Source organism: Oenanthe melanoleuca, chromosome 3, assembly GCF_029582105.1.
Source record: "Oenanthe melanoleuca isolate GR-GAL-2019-014 chromosome 3, OMel1.0, whole genome shotgun sequence".
NCBI classification, from domain to species: Eukaryota; Metazoa; Chordata; class Aves; order Passeriformes; family Muscicapidae; genus Oenanthe; species Oenanthe melanoleuca.
The window spans coordinates 88688805-88699471 of record NC_079336.1 but is presented as its reverse complement, the minus strand read 5'-3'; positions in this window follow the sequence as shown (position 1 = coordinate 88699471).

Here is a 10667-nt window from a genome sequence, read left to right as displayed (position 1 = left end):
AAAAAATCCTGATACAAAACTTCCTGCTTACAATAAACAGTGTTTCTGAGAAGTGTCAGCAGATCTATTTGAGGTTATGAAGAGGATCAGCATTGAGTTGAAGGCATTCCATTCCCACTTCTGGCTCTGGCCATACTAGAACCTACAGCTATACCTGTGTAAAAGCTTGTCACAGTGGTATAAACACTGTAATATGGGGATTGCTGTGATGCTGTTTTGCCACTTGAGGTGATTCTTAAATCTGTACAGGAGAGTCTGGGGATAGAGCTTAAACCTGTACAGTGAGAGTTTGGGGATAGAGCTTTCCAGTTTGGTTCTGTTGTTGCTTTGTCTGCTCTCCTTAGCAGTGGCCTCTCAGCATATCCAGTGACACACTGGCTATTTGTATATGGCCAAGCAAGAGGTGCCAGCCAGGGCTTCCCAGCACTGGTGCTTTGTGCTCATTTCATTTATTAGTGGGAAGCACCAGCCCTGCTCTCTTCCCGGGGCATGGACCGCCTGATGCTCCCGTGTCCTGATGGGCAGTGCCCGGTCTTGGCATCCCGGCAGGTTTCCTCATTCCAGGAGGGTTTTGGGAGGGATCACGCCCACAGAAAGCTGGAAGGTGGCTCAGGCGGTCGCGGCTCTGCCCTGGATGGCGATGGGATGGCTCGGGTGCCCCGAGGTCGCAGCGCAGGTTGGTGCAGGCACAGCCCCAAATTCACGCTCCGCTGCGAGGCTCGGGACCGCGTTTTATTATCGCTTGCTGACATCTGCTGGCAGCGCCACGAACTAGTTCGGAGGGACACGAGCGTGTCCCTGGGAGAAAACTCCTCGCTCCGAAGAGCGAGGAAGCTTTTGGGAGAGCCGGGAAACTGAGGGGTGCAGGCAGAATGCGCTGCTCGCCTGGCCATGCTGGCTCCACTTAAAACTATCCCTTTCCTATGTTTGCAGAGGGAAACTCTAATGGGCTGCCCTGCTTAGGAAGGAGTCTGTGGCCAGTGCTTCCATCCATCCATCCATCCATCCATCCATCCATCCATCCATCCATCCATCCATCCATCCATCCATCCACAGCCAAAGGGTGAGTTAAGGACAGAATAAAACTCCAGCTGCTCTTCAACCAGGTGCCTTTAAGGGTCTTCACAAGCACCAGCAATTGAAGGCTGGAGTGGTCCCTGGCTGTTGCAGGAGCTGTTGTGATTGTCCCCATGGTCTGGATGAGTCAACTGAAATGAAGAATTGCAAATCATAGAACCACAGAATGGCTTGAGTTTGAAGGCACCTTAAAGACCACCCAGTTCCAACCCCCCTGACATGGGCAGGGACACCTTCCACTGTACCAGAGCTCCATCCAACCTGGCCTTGAACCCTCCCAAGGATGGGGCATCCACAACCAACTCTAAACTGCATTAGGAAAAGAGACCAGGTGTAGGATTTCTGCACAGGTGTTCAAGTTATTTTTGAGCAGATCTCTGGTGTTTCAAATTAGTGCTGCCTCAAAGTATTTACCTGGAAATATTTCAAGCAGTTATTTGTCCTTAACATGCCACTTAGGAACAAAGCTGTTTGTGGCCTAAGGGACTAGAATAAGCAAGCATTACTTTTAATGTGCAGCTTGTGTCCGAGTCCTCAGGGCACTACACGGCACAGCAGGCTTTTAGTATGCCCTGGACATCACATGGATATTGCTTGCAGAGTCCTGTGGCGTTCAGATATCTTGCCATAAATGCCATTTTGGGTGGCTCATGCTCTAGGGTGGCCTGGAATTAAGAGCTGCATTAAAAAAATAATTAAAAAAAAAAAAAATTGAAGAAGTAAAACCTGTCTCAGGTGGAAAAAAAATTATGCAGGAGAAAATACTCGTTGGGAATCCAGGGCCCCTTTTACCTTACTGTGCTCTTTTTCACTGAGCTGGAAGAAAATCAAATTAATCACCTTGATGTACATTAATACACAGATGGTAATTGTGTCATTTACTGTATCTTAAATGCTGGAACTGATTAGCTTTTATCAATCCTTGGAGCACTCTAAGAGGACAAGGCACCTAGTAAACAAAGTATTCTTCTGTGATAGAAGTGATGAAAGGAGAGACTATCTAAAAGGGATAGGAGGGTATTTTTTACTTACAGTGCAAAATGAGCAGTTATCTTGCTAGACATTAAAGCCTGTAAAAGCAACTTGAGTTTACTAGTTATCTAAAATCCTCCTATACTTTAGCTCATGTATGGGTACTGGGACTTATTTCTTTGTTTTAATGTGTTGATGTATAGCTAAAAATAGCTCTATCCTATTCAGAGTTTACACATTGCCAAGAAAATAAAAGTCAGCATTGCAAATCACCAAAGGAAAAATCCAAATGTCTGCACCAAAGGGAGGTGTGGCCAAAATATTCCCTGAACAGCAGACGGTGTGGATTGATATATAAGCACTTCTGGCCATTCCTATCAGAAATGATGCACTGTGTGGGATTCACTGATCCAAGCCAAATGACAAACACAAAGAAGTCACATGAGTTGTGCAAAGGAAGCTTTCAGTGTTCTCAGAGCTCAGGGAGTCATCTTTTCGGCAGGCGTGTCTGAATTGCATTCCCAGAAAGAATTCACTGAAGCAGGAGCTCTCAACAGCTTCTGATTTGTAGCCCTTGAAAATGTTTCTGCTGAATGTTTAGGTGCTTACAAAAGAAAATATAACTATTTGCAGTACTCTTTTCTTAGGCATTCCTTAGAAATAACTCACAGATCTCCTAGGGATTTTAGTTCATGTTAGAAACCTTTGAACTAATGCCCAAGTATCAGTAAAAAGAATTAAAATATTTCTAATGTGCAGAGCATACAGATGACACAGACTTGAAACTCCTGATTTCATGAAGAAATGGGGACATATGTTCAGAACACTATTTTAAATGCTTAAATAAATATGAAATCAAGGAGAATAATTGATTAATAATTAAGGGAAGGAATATACTTTCTTTTGACCCTTAGAGACAGCATACATGTTTTGGACCAGGTAGATCTGTGGACAGCTTATGTACATGGCAGGAAGAAGTCATAACACTCTGTGCCACAGCTGGGATCTCTCTGAAAGATAGTAATCCTAGAAATCCTTTGGGCCTGGGATGGTTGTGCCAAGTGGGCTGACTTAGAGCTGCCCTTGCATGCCAAATTTTAAGGATTGTCTCCCAATTGACAGAGAATTGAGACAAGGAAGATATTGTGGCTAACACCATGCAGACCTTTTGGCAGTGATGGTGAAGAGATGCAGGCTTCTTGGTTTCTGCTAAAATTTTGGCTATTCAGTCTTCTGCTAGCACAAGCCACTAAAGGGTGAAATGCCAAGTACTAATCCAGAATTTTAAGACATAATTCAGGGATTTCTGTATCAAATGGTCACTGCCTAATGAGAATGGCAGTTTTATTGTGTTCCAAAACAATTGCACAATTGTGTGTTTTATTTTCCACATCAGATAACTACATTGTTTGCAAAACCACTGCTATAATGCAAAATGGGGACTTCACTTTCACTAAAATAATCTGGAAATACATGATTGAAACTCCCAAAACAACTTTACCCTGCCATGTTACAGCTATATACCTGCTGCTAGACTTGCAAATGACACATTTTCAGTAGGGTAGAACACAGAGTGGAAATGATGCAAATTCTCTCATCTGCAATGTTTTGTATCACAGTCAGCAATGATGATGTTGGGTATGTTTCCCCATTCACTTCTGTTTCTCAGTAGAATTTGTTTTAAAAGTCAGAGTTCAGTGAAAAGTAGAAATAAATGATGGAGAGACTGCTGAGGGAAGTTCACTCATTGTCTCTGTTAGAGAACTGATTTGTCATGGGTTTTTCGCCTTGGTTTGTCCTTTTTTTTTTTTTTTTTCCAGGCAACTATCTGGATAACACAGGAAAAAGCTTCCATTGCAAGAGCTGACACTGCTGCACATTGCTTTAAATGTGCAGAGGACACATGCAGAAAGGCCCTTCTAGACCTGCTATCCATTTAAAACACATTATCCATTCTTGTACTACTGTTACATCCTCTCAGTATCTTTCTCAGTCTCTTCCCATGATTTAGACTCAAACGCTTTCCCAGAGTGTTTCTCACAGCCTGGGGTCACAGTAACCTCTCTCAGGCGCTGTTCTGGCTGTGATGAGGAGCCCCACAGGCAAACCAAGAGTTAATGCCCCCCCCAGACCAGCCAGGGGCCCTACAGCTGCTCGGAGCTGCCAAGCAATTAGGCTTGTCAACATCCCTCAAATAAACTCGGGCAGTATTATCAAACCCCATTGTTACCTGATCCCCCAGAGGCTGGGGAGGCTGTTCTGTCAGGACTGCAAACTGCAAAGAGCCATGTCTGTTTTCTCTCTCTCTCTTTTTTTTTTTTTTTTTTTTTTTTTTTAATTCTGAATGACCCATCCTTTACTGGTTGGAACTGAGTCTCAAGAAAGATGTACCTTTTTGGGGAGGATTAAAACTCTACTGTAGCACAAGTCTGGTGGGAAATCCTGGTGTGTTTTACCCAGGAACCACATTCAGCACTTCCTTGTGGTTTTGTCTCAAAGCAACAGCCTGCTTCAGTGGGCTACCTTAAAAATAATGGGACTCAAGCTGCCATCTTAAGGAGAAAAACATTGCCAGAAAAGAGTATTTATTGCTCCATCTAGGGTTGCTGCCTTGGAAATACAAAACCCAAGTCACTTCAGACAAAGGCCTGCTGTGCAGGCACAGATCAGTCTATGTGTGGGCCAAACTGGGCAGTGTGGTTGGAAAGCAGGCAGCTAGCAGCTCTACCTGAAGCCAAGGATGTGTTTAGAGTTCCAGCTTCAGCAGAGTCACAATAAGCCCATGTATTTACAGAGACATGCAAAGATGGCAAACACACAGTTTTCCCTTGAATGCATAATCTTTAGCTTTCATTTTTGTACAGACATGGCAAAAATTTGAACTGAATTAACCTGAATCTACAACCCAGCTAAAACAATTGCCCTAAATTGAATTTTTAATCATCCCAGTTATTTTGCATTTTGAAGTCTGTTGCCCTGGGGACAACAGCAAGTAGCACCAGTGGGACAGGGAATGGGACTACTATGCCACCACAGTTTTGTTGGAATGGATGAAGGCCAGTGATGTAGCAAGGACTTAGGAAAAGGTATCAGGCTTCCCCCAGAGACAGACAGCACCCAGGGACAAAGACTAGCAAACCTTGTGGTGGCACCTCTTCCAGGAAGAGACAAAATAATTTTGGTTTTTAATAAAGCCTATTGTGTTATGCTTAAAATGCTTTGGGTTTGGTGCCATTTTTAAGAGCAAGTAACTATAAATTCTTTCTAGAAGGCTGAACAATTGCACACACAAACTGACATCCACACACACACAAAATCAGCATCTACAGTTGTTCTTCATCCAAAATTCAGAATCTCAATCTAAATCTTTATTTGAGTTGAAAACCATAAGATTTCACTGGCCACAGGCAAAATATGAAGTGAGATGAAAAAACACTTGGTACAGAGGAAAGATGATCTTGCAAGATGGAAAATACTCAGGGCACAAAACTCTTCCCTCTCTCAATGCCCATATGTAATCAGGTGGATAAGCACAAGCACTGCTGCCCCTTTCTCAGGGGTATGGAGGGGCTGACCCTTTAATACAGAAGCCATGATTTATTCACTTTCATTGCACCTCGATGAATCTCAGTGTTCAAATATGCTTTTTTTCCACATATGAGGAATGATATTGTATCAAGGCCAAAGCTGAACTGCAAACTGCTTTCCTTTCCCTACCCAAACCAGTTTGTGTTATTTGTAAATCTAACAATAACAAAGATTCAAAGGTCTATTACTCAGCGTCTCTTGATTTCCCTGTTTTATTTTGTGTCCCTTATCGATACTCTTCAGAGCTCAGGGCTGAGGCAACATAATGGGAGCCTGGAGACATTGTCTGCATCTCAACTAGGGTCTTGGCATTTAGTAACAGCACCAGGTTGTCTTTTTTTTTTCTTTTCAGAGCAAAACAGCTGGTGAATGTTTGAGTGTGTGCTGGTGGCAGAGAACTTGCAGTAGAACTGGCTGTGACTCCTGCTGCAGAAGCAGTTTCAAGACACCAGCACTGAGCAAAAAGGCATGGCAGATAAATAAGACAAAATGTAAAAAATGCTTCTTTTCTCTTGATCAGGAGTTGCAATTTTTTCAAAAGGCTCTGGGTTTTTACAGATGCCTTGTTCCACATTATGTACATCTCTTACATGACTGAACAAAAGTCTTCCCCTTAACCTGCAGCCTTCCTTCATTTAAGTTTTCTGAGACACCTTGCTATTATAGTGATAGAAGTGATAATTCATCATTATTTAATAATGAATTCACTGACATGTCAATAATGTTTATCTGATTACTTTGGATGGTGAAGAGGGACTATAAGAGCTTGAGGGAAAAGCCCTGTTTGTTTCTAATGCCTCAAGAGGTATCATTTCTGAAAGAAGGACTCTCTGTAGAAGGAATTTTTTTACTGGGCTTGGCAGATACATATTCGTAAATGTGCACATCAAATGCACATTAATACATTATTCACTCAGTCATTCAGATGAACTGACACTTTTATTTAATCCTAAAAGACATTATAGTCCAGATCGACAGTACTAGTGTTAATGGGAGACTGAAAAAATTGAATATTTGTTTTTCTTACTGTACTTTACACCATCCTCTAAAGTATTAACTCTTGGCTTCATTATTCACAAACCTTTTTCATGCATTACACAGCAAACTGTTCATGCCACAGCAGGTAGATAGATAAATACAGATTCTGTCTTTAAAAAGATAAAATTTGGGCAGAACTCTTTTACTCTGAAATGCATGGACATGCACACCCACATGCAAACCCTAAGTATTACCTCTATTAAATTTTAAAAATATAGGGGGAAAATATAAGGGAAGCCTATATTTTGAAAAAATATTTTGAAAAAAATATTGAAAAAATTCAATTCCAGTCTTTCTGATACAAAGCACAATAATCTAAAAGACTCTAGAGTTAAGAAAAAAAAAAACAAACCTGAATTATACCACATGACAGTTTTCCCTGTTTGCTATTAATATGCTTTTTAAAAAGAAATATAATTATACGCACTGTCCAGAGCTGTGCTGGTGCATTATTTAAAGCAGTGTGAATCTGGAAAAGCTCAGCAAAGGGGAGTGCAGTGGCTCAGATGATGTCAACATCACCAACTGCCCAGTCAAGCCCAAACAACTCCCAGCACCTATCATTCCAAAGCAATTCTGGGATGCATAAATTTCTCTGCAGCAGACAACATCTTCCAAAGCATGTGCAAAATTACCTGCCCACACATTCATCAAAGTGCACAGTGAACTTTCATAAATCTCCTGTTACTTTTCCTCAGCTCTTTTTTTCTTGGCTGGTAAGAGTCACAGAGGATTTTTTTTCCTTTCAACATTTCAGTATTTGATATTACACCAAGGCAGGGTGCTGCCTGCACATTGGGTTAGTTTATGCAATACACTATAAAGTACAAAAATGACATGACAGAAAGGAAAAAAAGACTTTTTAAATGGTCTAACCTAAAAAAGAAAATGTGAGCAGCAAACCCGACTGCAATTTTTATTAGGCAATTAAGCTGATTGCTTTTGTGAAGTGGCCACAAACTTGAGTTACCCGCAGTCCGTTGGTGAGCACAGGGATTTGGATCCCCACACATCTCAAGTGCAATGGATTCATACACCTCAGCTTTGATATTTCCCATGGCTCAGCTTAAAAAAACCCACACCTGATAAACAACTGCTCTGTCTCAATCATTTATCCCTCAAACACCATTGTCAAGAGTCTATGTAAGAATATTGACAGATGGATTTGTGCAGAAATTGATAATTAAGTAATGACCAATTAAAATACAGTCTGTAAATCTAGTAGTTGGAAAAAGAAATTGTTGAGATAGATCTTAGTTAGTTTTCCATTTGAATTTGTTCTCTACTAATAAAAACTAGTATGTTTTAATCTTAAATTGTAGTTTACTCTTTATCTTTTCATCTCTGTAGAAAGCTGTGTGTCAATTGACATGCATTCACATATACATTTACATGACTGCTTACTGAATAACACAGCAAAAAAAAATAAGTCTTAGTTTCTGCACAAAAACCTATAGGAATGTGTGCTGTTCAAAAAGGTATATCTGGTATGAAAAGATACTGCTAATGTAGAAGAAAATGAGACTTAAACTCTCCTCAGCAAACATCCCTGGTAAAGCTTCATTAGTATGTATTTTCACATAATTCAATTAGCCAAAATACATACAAATGCTGGCAGTGCCGTTCCCTGCTCAGGGAGCGTCAGTGAAGCTTTAAACAGATCTGAAACAAAATTGCATAAATGGCATGTAAAGCCCTGTGCATACAAAGATACCTTCAGGGTTCTAATAAATTCATGAAACTTTTTAAAGTATGATTTCCTAGCAGGCAATCACTTTTAATTAACAGGATCACCTACAGCAACACATGTCCTTCAAAAACTTACATTATTTTTTCTTTTTGAATTTCAAAGTTTCTGTAGTAAAAGTTGAATAGCTGAGTAGCTTAACCTCAAAAGGATTGCAGGCTTTTATGACAGTTATAAACCACTGTGGTGCCTTCTTTATAAGAAGAAAAGATTCTTAACACAACAGAGAAAGAAGGAAATCTCTTTTTAGTCATAGCTAGAAGCAAGCATTTCCTCCAAAGGTCAGAAAACTTTTCCTCAGTTAAAGAATAATTTTAAGGACATTGCAGGCTACTTGTGCAAGTAATGTGTGTTAATTTGCTCTATAAATTACACATTTAATTTCCAATATTTATTATTTTTTATATTTTGGCATTTTCTTTTATTTCTCTGAGCTCTGAGTATATAGTTTTGGTAAACACAGGGATCAACTGGTGAAACTGGCCTCCATAATGAGCTTTACATGACAGAGAGCAATGGGAAGCTCATCTCTTCATTAAAAAAAAAAAATCATACTAGTTTACTGAGCCCATCTTCTAGGGCTGTGTGTTTGAGGTGGTGCTTGCCACTTGCTCAGAAGCACATTGCCATGTTCCAAAGCTGGCTAACCTTCCTCCCTGCAGATCTGAAGCCACACAAAATTCCATATTTTGATTTCGAAAGGAAAAAAGAGGAAAAATATAGAAAAGGTGTTAACACATTTTAAAGGGACAATCCCCTGTCCAGCCTTCCCTTACATGACACAAATCATTGATATTGGTACCTGACAAACTTGAGCAGGATCTGCATAAATTACTTTAGGAAGAAGGATTATCAGGGTATGTCATGCCTGGATTGATCCAGGAGGTTTTACAGGATTCAGTGGCCAATGGTAAATATATTTTTTTCCTTTTTTGCACATTCCTTCCAGGTGACCATGCATTTGGAAGCTGGGGAAGGTGACAGAGGCTGAATTTCTGTGTTTTAGTAGAACAGTCAGCACCATGTCAGGAAAGCATTGGCACATTGTTCTCAGATGCATTTTCTGACTGGGAGAAGAACAGAATGGTAAAACTCTGGGACTGGAGAGGGTTACAAGCACCCTTGGAGCATTTGAAAGTCCTACTCAAGAAATAGTTCTAAGGCACAGGTGGGCATCTAAGAGGACCAAAAGAGTGAAAAGCATGTTTATGGATCAAACAGCCCTTCTGGCTGAAAGGAGCATGGCACTTGCAGTGCCCCTGTGTTTGAAATGAACATGTAAGGACAAAGCCATGTGCTGCAGAGGACTGGCCATGCTCTGAGTGACTGTGCTGTGTAAAAGCAAAGCTCTCACAATGCTGAGCATCCTTCAGGCCAGTGTGCAGCCTGTGCTTACCCTTGGGGTGTCTCTGGCCAGGGCAGGCTCAGCAATCCTCCTGACTCAGCACAGCACCTTCTGCACCCTGCAGTGGGGCTTTGCAGCTCCTCATTGCTCCTCTGAAAATTCCCTGTCTTCCAGCAGCCTCTCTCATCTTTAGTTGTTCCTAGAGCTGCCTTGCCAGCAGTGGCTGTCCTGTCTCCTGTCTGGGGCTGGGCTCATCCTGCACTCAGACAGAAGCTTACAGGAGCTGCCATGTCCCTGGGACTTTGGGCAAGCCCCTTCCCTGTGTATTTAATTTCAGCTTGTTCTCACCTCTCCTGTACCTTGGAGTGCCTTTGGAGCACTGGCTCATTCTTCTTCTGTGGTTGTAGGGCTGCTTTTTCTTGGCAGAGGCCTCCCTCTAGTTTTCACAGAAAGCCACATGCAAGAGATTTAATGCTAAGAATAGGGCAACATTTTACTGCATGGGCAATGCTAATGGTTTGTTGTTTGGAAAGGCACAGAAAACTTTAGTCTGCAGTCATCACACACTGCTGACTTTATCCTAATATTTCTAATCCTTTCAATAACTGAATTTTTGCTTTATTATTTTTTTAATGAATGAGGCCATGTATGCATATATGCTGTCTATGTGTACCTCACAAAGTGCCACCCATGTCTGGTGCACAGTGTGTGTGTGCAGCTGTGTATGTTGTGCTGACAAGGAGTACTGTATATTCTACTGTAGCCAGCAGCTGGATTGCAAAGGACAACCACTGGACAATTAAAAAGCATTCAGAAGGACACAGCCACAGTGCAATCATCAAGATATGCCAAAATAAATTAGCATCATGCAAAGTTAGGCAATGTTTAATTCATAGATCA